Here is an 8,437-nt window from a genome sequence, read left to right on the forward strand (position 1 = left end):
CCCGTTATCCCTTGGGACCGCAAAAGCCACTGGAATTCCATGAATGCAAGAAAAACACCTTAACGGTGGTCCGTGCTGCAGGACTTGACTCGCCTGGGTGGGAAAAAAAACAACAAGCAGAAGAGTGCGTGTGCGTGTGTGCATGCACGTGTGTGTGTGAGTGTGTGTGTGGAGGCGGGGGGGGGGGTCAGCCTGACGCAGAGACCCAGCCTGGGAAAATTCAGCCCCCAAATCTGGCAGCGGTATAAGCGAGGAGAGTTTCCAGTCTCAGAGCTGAACCTCGACGATAGGTGGCAATCCCAGGCCTGCGAGAGGCGAGCCGGCGCGCGCGCGTGTGCGCCCGCRTGCACACGCGTGCGCGTGTTATTTATTGCCTCCTACAGGGTGGACTCAAAACTGCTGAACACACTTTTTGGCTTAGGACCTGATCTGACTCATCCTSCAAGCCGCAGCTTTGGTGAGCTCCCGGCTGGCGCAGGCCGCCCCTCGGCGTGCGTCGCAGCGCCGGGCACGCTTACGGGGGCTCTCCCGGCTCCCGCAGGAAGCTTGCATCGGGGGGGGGGGGGGGTCTGTGCTCCGCTGATCTGTGCAAGCTGTGTATCTGGCGGCGAGGGCTGGCGGCCCGCGGTGCGTCTTGGGGAAGGCAGCGCCGATGGGGCGCGTGGCAGATGTCGGTGCTAAATCTCTCGGGGCGCAGAGTTATTGCAATGATATTTTAGCGTGTAGCAGCACCGCTGGTGTGAAGTTTTCAGAGGGAACCTTGGGCAACCCGCAGGGAGCTCACCCGCGTGCAGGATTTGCTAGGAAGTCGACTCCTGCATCGAGGAGATCAAAAGAATCAGCCTGACTTCTAAACTCCTTTGGATTAAAAAAAAAAGAAAAATCCATGGCTCCTTAAGGAGCCGGCATAAAAGGCGGAGAAATTCAGAACGTTTGCAACAATTTGTACCTGAAGGCTGGCTGGTGTGAACACCTGACACACGGACCCCCGAGAACCACGCTGGCTCTCGCTCCTCTGCTCCGATGGTCAGATCTCCTCTAATAGCCGTTAATGGGGACCGGTGCTCTGCCTCTGTAGCTAACTGGGCAGAGTCCAAAATCAAAGGGAATACTAGGGCAGTAATTTGGGGAAAGAAAGGAGGTGGCGAAATAGTGTGTCCTGCCGCACCAGTATAAATCCATGATGTCCCAATGTCTTAAACGCTGTCTGAAGTACTGGTTTGCTCATCTTGGCGTGCGCACAGCAGATCAGGGAAAGATGAAGAGAAAGGCGACAAAACCGAGAAGATAAATTTTGTAAGAGGAGCAACTGAATAAAGTAGAGCTTGGAAAAGAGATTCCAGGAGGCTACAACAGAGGTCTGAAAAGCCGCGGGCAGCACCCAGCAATTATTCACTGTCCTCACCGTGTGCCTATGGGGCCACTAGGGAGATGAGCGGTGTCAGCTTCAGCGCTGCTCACGTGGTGGGTACCGGGCCGTGYGATACCTGCCTGCCCCGAGCTCAGTGCTGCCTCTTCCCCGCCCRACGCTCACCTCCCTGCAAATATTTTGAGAGGAGTTAAATAAATCAATGAACACAGAGTGTTGCCAATAGAGCTAATGGCTTTCAGATAGCAATTCCTGTACCGGGGCATGCTATGAGCTCTCAGCAAGAAGGCCATGGTGTAGAGGGGAGCGTGTGAAGGAAACATGGGTCTGACAGCCCTACAAGGCAAGGTATTGGAGAGCAGGACCCTGGGTGAAACTGGGAGACTCCTCATTCAAGAAATGGCAGCAGAACTGCATCCAGGTTTTGGAGACATCATCCAGGAGAGAGGTGTCCTTCCCCAGTGAGACACTGCCAGGAGATGGGTGAGCTGATCTCTGCCCAGACTGTCATAACCATGTGCTGCTGGAGGTGCCTCATGTGTTGCTCTGTAAAAACCATGCAAAGCTTGCTGGAAACCTGTTTTTCTAGAAAATTCAATGGCCTTACACTGCTTCCCCACATGCCCTGCCTGCCATAGTCCCTGATTGCTGGCACTGTCACTCCATGCCYTGGCCTGTCCTCCTGCAGTTTCCATCCTCCTCCTCTTCCCCTTGGCTTCATGTTGCTCCATTATCTTGCCAATGCAGTCACAGAGCTACAGGAGGTCCAAGCTTGTCTGTGAAGGGACTTCCAAGGTCTCAGGGTGCGCCCATGCRGGAGGTGAGCTGAAATCATAGGGTATACACCAGATCCCATGCAGGCATCAAACCGGGAAGAGAGCTTCCTACTCCCTTGATCCTGGAGGCACAGAAAGCAGACAGACAAGCAGGCAGGGCAACTTCAACATGCCGCAGAGCCTTGCAGGATAGCGATGGGAGCTGCAGCAGAACACCTTATTTTTGGTGAGGATGTATCTGCCTCAACTTCTGGAGGGAGCATACATTCTGGATTGGAGATCATTAGCTTCTGAAAGGTTCCTCAGCATGGGGTGAGATTAAACACCTAGGAGACAGGATGAGCCTTCAGGCTGGAGATGCAAGGTGGTTTTATTCTCTTCTCTCCAACATTGAAACACAGCATAATTTTCAGAGCTGGACAAGCCCTTTTGGGTGAACGCTCAGCCCCAGCCAATRCCATTCATGACCCTCCAGCTCCAGCAGGGGAGCTACAGAAATAGGACAGAAGTGGGACCTCCAAAAAGCAGCCTGTATTGCCTGGTCTGAATCTACCACAGCTGCTCCAGCTCAGATCCGGCACAAGACCTGGGATTTACTGAGCTTGAGAGACCACCACCAGCTTCAAAGGGGAAACACCAAGGGAACATCTGGGCAGAAAGTAGCCTGACCCGGGCTGGATGGAGCCTTGAGCCTGCCTTGGGGTCCTGTCCTCTCTCGATGCTGGAGTCCTGACCCAAAGCCTCGCAGTCACCTTGGGGAGAGGATCAAGCCTGGGAGCTGTTGGCAATATGTTTGGTCAGCAGTGTCGAGGCAGTGTTGGGATGCTGTGGAGGTAGGAGGAGAACTGCAGTGTGAAGGGTTGAAGCTGTTTGTCAAGGAAACTCCGCACAGGAACGACTGATCTCTAGGAAAGAAAGGAAAACCGGAAATCGAGAAACCCCTTCAGGGCCAAGACCATAGATGAACAGGGATCAGCTTGGTCTAAGGCCCAGGACGGACGCCCTTGAGACCCTGTGGCAGACTGGGGCCCAGAGGGGCACCCTGACCCTGAACTCCCCCCCACACCCCCCGGCTGCTGGGACGAGGCCGTGGCCACGACGGGGAAAGTCCTGCTGCCTGAGCTCGCTTCGCCTTCCCCATGCCGCGAAAGGTGACGTGTTTCCATCTGGTATTCGGCAGCACAGCCCAGCTGCTGGCGGATTCATCATTTGTGGAGGAAGAATAGATTTTTTCTTTTCAATTTATTTTCTTTTTACCCTGGCAGAGCCGCTGCTTTGTGCAAAGCCCTAATTCCTCCTCATGAATAACCACAAAGGGTGCAGCTTTCGCCAGGAGCTTCCCCGAGGCTGTTGCTTCCCACTTGTGAATCACAGCCCTGATTCGGGGGGGGGGGTGCAACCTCCCCCCAAAAAACCCAGCTCTGCCACCCCGGGGTCCTTGCCTCCCCACACACCTCCCCAAGCTTTGGGCAGTGCCATCTCCTGTCCACAGTATCTTGTGCCCCATCTCATGTACCMGCACCCCTTAGGACTGATCTATCTCCTCCATGTTCCTGCTGGGCACCTGCTCCCCTCTCCTACCCCATGCCACTTTCTTGCTACTCTCCTGGACCCTCACCCTGGGTTMGTGTCCCCAGGTAGCGTCCGACTTCGGTACCTGTAATATTGCCAATGGGTCTCACTTCCCTCCCGTGATGGACCAGCCTGTAGTGAAATGGAGAGAGGAGAGCAGTTGTACTGCTGCCTTACGCAGGCTGCTCTCTCCCTCCTTCAGCAAAGTTTATTTATGACTTTCGTTAGATCTGATTTACTAGGGATTTTCCCATTATGGCAGGAAAGCTGCTTGGAGGGAATTTCACCATGAGGATTTCAGGCTTGGAGACTTTTTTTTTTYCCCTGCATTTACTATGGGCAATGCCAGCATGATGGCATGTGCCACRGGCTGTATCCTGTGGGGGGGCCATGCTGGGTGCTGRGTCACATCTCAGCAGGGCTGAGGTAGGTGCTGGCTGTGGTGACCACCTCGGATGCAGCACTGCAAGGAGCTGGGGCTCCACCTGGAGCCCCAGGATGCCTGGGACAGGCCAGAAAAGACCTACCAGAGAATCTCACTTTGGCTTGGGATCCTGTTAGCTGTGGAGGACATCAGGACATCTGTTATGGGATGCAGAGTGGGTGCCAGCTAGAAGATGCCATTTCAGGTCCAGCTCAGCAGCCATTTGAGAGACATCAGTGGTGCATCGGTGGTCATCTAAGCAGCCCTGCTGCCTCGGGTAGGTGTTATCGGGAGTTGAGATCCCTGTGCTACCCGACAGTGAGTCCTACAAGGTTGAAGGTGACCCGGGGCATATTGCAGACCAGCTCAAGCAGAGGAGGGAGGACGGAGATTTTGGACAGCTCATGGGCTGAGCAAGAGGGAACAGGCTCTCCAGCCCCATCCCCGACCAAGAAGCCAGCTCCCGCCGCACGCGCTCCGCTCACACCCTGACCACCCCGGCCAAGCTCGGGGCCGGCAGCCAGCTCGGGAAGCTCCGGCCGCTGGAAGGCGGTCGCTGGGCGAGGGGGCGCGTTGGCGGGCGGCCGAGGCCGAAGGCTCCCACGCGGCGCTGCCGCCGCGCCGAGCTGGTCTCCATCGTCGTGCTGCTGGCAGGTGCCCTTCTCTGCCGAGCCTGCTGATGGATAGCTTCCCCGCTGTGACTCACTGGCACAGACGTAATTTCTAATTAAATAGCGATTCTTTTCAGAGCCATTTATTTCTGTTTCTTTTGTATTTTGATTGGAATGTCAGTCAGTTTTTCACCAGTTTGTCAATTCCCCTTTCCCTAAAGATTATCTAGGAGAGATGTGAGAACACAGAAATACGCGCTATCAGCGCCTAGCTCGGGGGAGCCACCGACTCCAGGCACTGAGGGAAAACCTGCAGAGAAGATATTAAGAAACAGAGACGGGAAAGGAAAATAACCCCCCTAAAACCCTCTGCTTAAAGCAACGTTTGGAAATCTGCTTCCCCCCCGTCTCTACCCCAGCTCGCAGAGCGGAGAGTCTGGCCCGGCCAAGTTCCCGCTGCAGCAGAAGGCAGCTACTCCTAGGAGAAATCCCACCGAGCGCTTGCATCAAAACAGCCTTTGCCTGAGCGGACTCTGTCCTTGTGTGGTTCAGAAAACAGGGCGCTGAAGCCCTGCCCTGCAGAATTTGTGCCCAAACGCCGTTCAGCCTCAAGGCACGTGTTTCGAGGGAGATGGTGTCCCACCTGCCTGCTCGGGCTCTCCACTTCCTGGGACAAAACTAGGTGTTTAATCAAAATCCTTGCACTTGGTGATAGCTAGGACGGGTGGGACRTCTTGGTGAGATGGTCCGTGATGGGCCCTGGGATTTGGAAGTCAGTAGCTCAAATCCGTCGCTTGCTATGGGAGGGCAGATGAGCRGCCAGAGCCGGTATGCAGGAGCCAAGGCCAGATTCAGAGCAGGCACTGTGTCCTGTGGAGGTCCATGCAGGCTTCCCGTCCCACCCGAGCGCACACGCAGCAGGAGAGACCCCCCCATGCCTCTGGTCCAACCATACACAGATGCGCTGTGCCACGTCCCCTGTTGGGGACACACACCTGGCACCTGGAGCGGGTGACGCACAGCGGTGCTGGGGGTAGCGCTCATGGGAGGACCTTGCCAGAAGATGCTGCCACGTGGCCTGCTCGCAGCCGGGCAGCCATCTCTTTCAGGCCGGAGAGTTGAGCCACCCAAGGGGATGTCCAGATGAGCGCAACCCATAAAATGGGCTGCTTTACTTTGAAAAAGTGAAAATGGGATGTGGGAAATTTCACGACTCCCTTCTAAAGATGTTCTGGGAATAGGAGATGGCCCCCATCCTAAGACAAGGTTGTATTTTAGAGAATTTGTACTTCTTCACTGAAAAAATCCCACAGCTTCAACAAAAAAACAAACAAACAAACAAAAAAAAAAAAACCCAAAAAACCAAAAACCAAAAAACCCCTCAAGACGCTTCCAGGAGAAACCTCGCTCCCTACAAGGAGATGGTGGGACTGGGTGCTGCTGAGCAACTCCAGAGCGCTCTGTTCGGAGCTTGGCACTGTGGTCCCRTGTTATCCCGGCCTGCTCCGTGCTCATGTCACGCGCTGGAGCAACACAGCACCCCGGCTAACAGCCCACACGAGCGTGAAGGTAGAAGGCTGTGCTCACTRCTCCTCCCAGGGCTGGTTGCCCAGATACATCCCACCTGGGGYGGGTGGGACCACGGGTATAAAAGGATTCAAGGGGGCTCAGCAGCCCCATAGGGTGCCTGGGCAGGGGGTTTCTCTTGGCTCTGGGGCCTCTGGTGAGGGGAGGTYGTGTTCATGCAGGTTGTGGAGGACCTGGCATCTGGTGAGTTGGTGAGTACCCTGCAGCAGGGGGACCTTCTTCCTGGCATTTGGCCCTTTGGGGTTTTTACCCTGCTTTGCCAACTCTTTAGGGGTTTGGAGCTGTGTTTTTTTTGTTTTTTTTTTTTGTTTTTTGTTTTTTTAAAGCTTCTGGGTGCAGAAAGCTTTCTAAAGCCTCTGTTAACAGTATTGCTACTRGTGTGGTGGGAAGCTTGGCACAGGCAGTAGGGCTGTGTGCCCCCCTACTGTGGGGCAGAGGTTGGGCCCAAAGGGGTCAGTGTTGGGGTGAAAGCCCTGTGGGGGAATGCTGATCTCTTCCTTGACTTTTAAGAAGTGAGCCTGAGGCTAAGCTTGCAGGCTGCATGCAGCAAAGACCGTCCCTTAGTGGCTGGGGATGGCACTAGCTCTTCTGTGCAGGGCTGGGCTGTGTCTCCCCCGGGTCAAAGGAGCCAAGCAGCTCCCTGCTGAGGCTTCCTGCATGGAGGTGGAGTCCCAGATCAATGTACCTTCTGCTCTCGTATTAATGTCTCCTTGGGGGAAGCACGGAGAGTTTCCACTGAAGTACGAAATGAAGTAAGGAGAGCAAATATTAGTGGTCTTAATGGCCTCTTGTTTTACCAGCAGCACCACTATTAATCACCCTGGTGAGGGGAGTCGTGTCCGCGCAGCGATTGTGCTGAACTGAGACTTATCTGTGCAAACGCTTGTGGGAATYAGTGGCGGGGCGACCTGTCGACACCGTGTGCACCTGCAGCATGGCGCAGTGCGGGCAGCAGCCTGGCTCTTGCCCGCGATGAGGATGCTTGGGGAAGCCTCTGTGCTGCCTTTGAAGCCGAAGGCAGCTACCCAAGACGTACTTTTGGCTTTGCTAGTGCAGCATGGGCTTCTGGAGGGCAATAGGGTCTAGAGGACTAGCACGGGGATGAAGAGGCTTGGGTGCTGTTTCTGGCTGGGTTGGCAAGTGCTATCAGYGCTTTGTGCCTCAGTTTCCCCCCGATTCGTGTGCCCTGAGGCTGGCTGGCAGCAGACGGATGGCAGCATGGGTTGGGGAGGAGTAGAAGTCGCTATGGTCTTAGCCTGGGCTCAGAGTTCGGGCTCCCTGGGAGGCAGCTGTCAGGCTGACGTGCTAAAGCCTCCCTCCTGCTGTCCCTGGCTCGCACGTGACCACCTCGTTCGGAGCGGGTGCTTATTTGCTGTCATATTTTACATGGGAATCTTTATTAAAGACACTGATTTAAAGAAGTGCAGCTACGGCGTGGTTTGTCACAGTCGATCACGGTGACGGCCGCGGCAGCCCAGCCGGCCGGGCCTGACAGCGCGGGCAGCGCCGCGGGGAGGGTCGCGGTGGCCGGGGCTGCTGCGAGGCTGGGCTCGGGCAACCGCAGAGCGGGCGGAGGGCTGCGGGCCGCAGCTTGCCGGGAAGGCAGACTTCCCGACAGGTTTTTTTTGCATGCCCCAGCAGCCGGTTCAGGCAAAGGCTAAACGCCGCTTCCCGCTCTCCCGAGGACGCAGGCGGCAGCCCTTCATCTCGCATCCAGCAGCACGCTCCAGTGGGCGCGCGCGCCGGACGGCACCGCCACCCGGAGCGCTGCCTTCCAAGCCCTCCCCGGGAAAACGCACCTTGCCCAAGCGCACGGCGAGAAGAGACGCCAGAGCTGCGCTCGCCTTTCCCTTCGAGGGACGGGCTGTGAATGAAATGCTGATTTGGCCCAAAGCATCCAGCTTCGAGGACACCTCTCGATGGGGTGATCCAGCCCAGGGTGCTGGGGAAGCCCGGGGGTGAGCAGCAGGGTGCCCTGTGCAAGGCTGAGGTACRCCTAGGAGAGGCTCTCCCTGTCCTTGGAGACCCCAGCGAGGAGAATACCAAGCAGATGGGCTGACCTGGCAGCAACCTGCGTCAAGGGGACCTTGCGCTAATC

The sequence above is a fragment of the Rhea americana genome, unplaced genomic scaffold (genome assembly GCF_003343005.1).
Source record: "Rhea americana isolate MKP2758 unplaced genomic scaffold, rheAme1 scaffold_168, whole genome shotgun sequence".
Lineage (NCBI taxonomy): Eukaryota > Metazoa > Chordata > Aves > Rheiformes > Rheidae > Rhea > Rhea americana.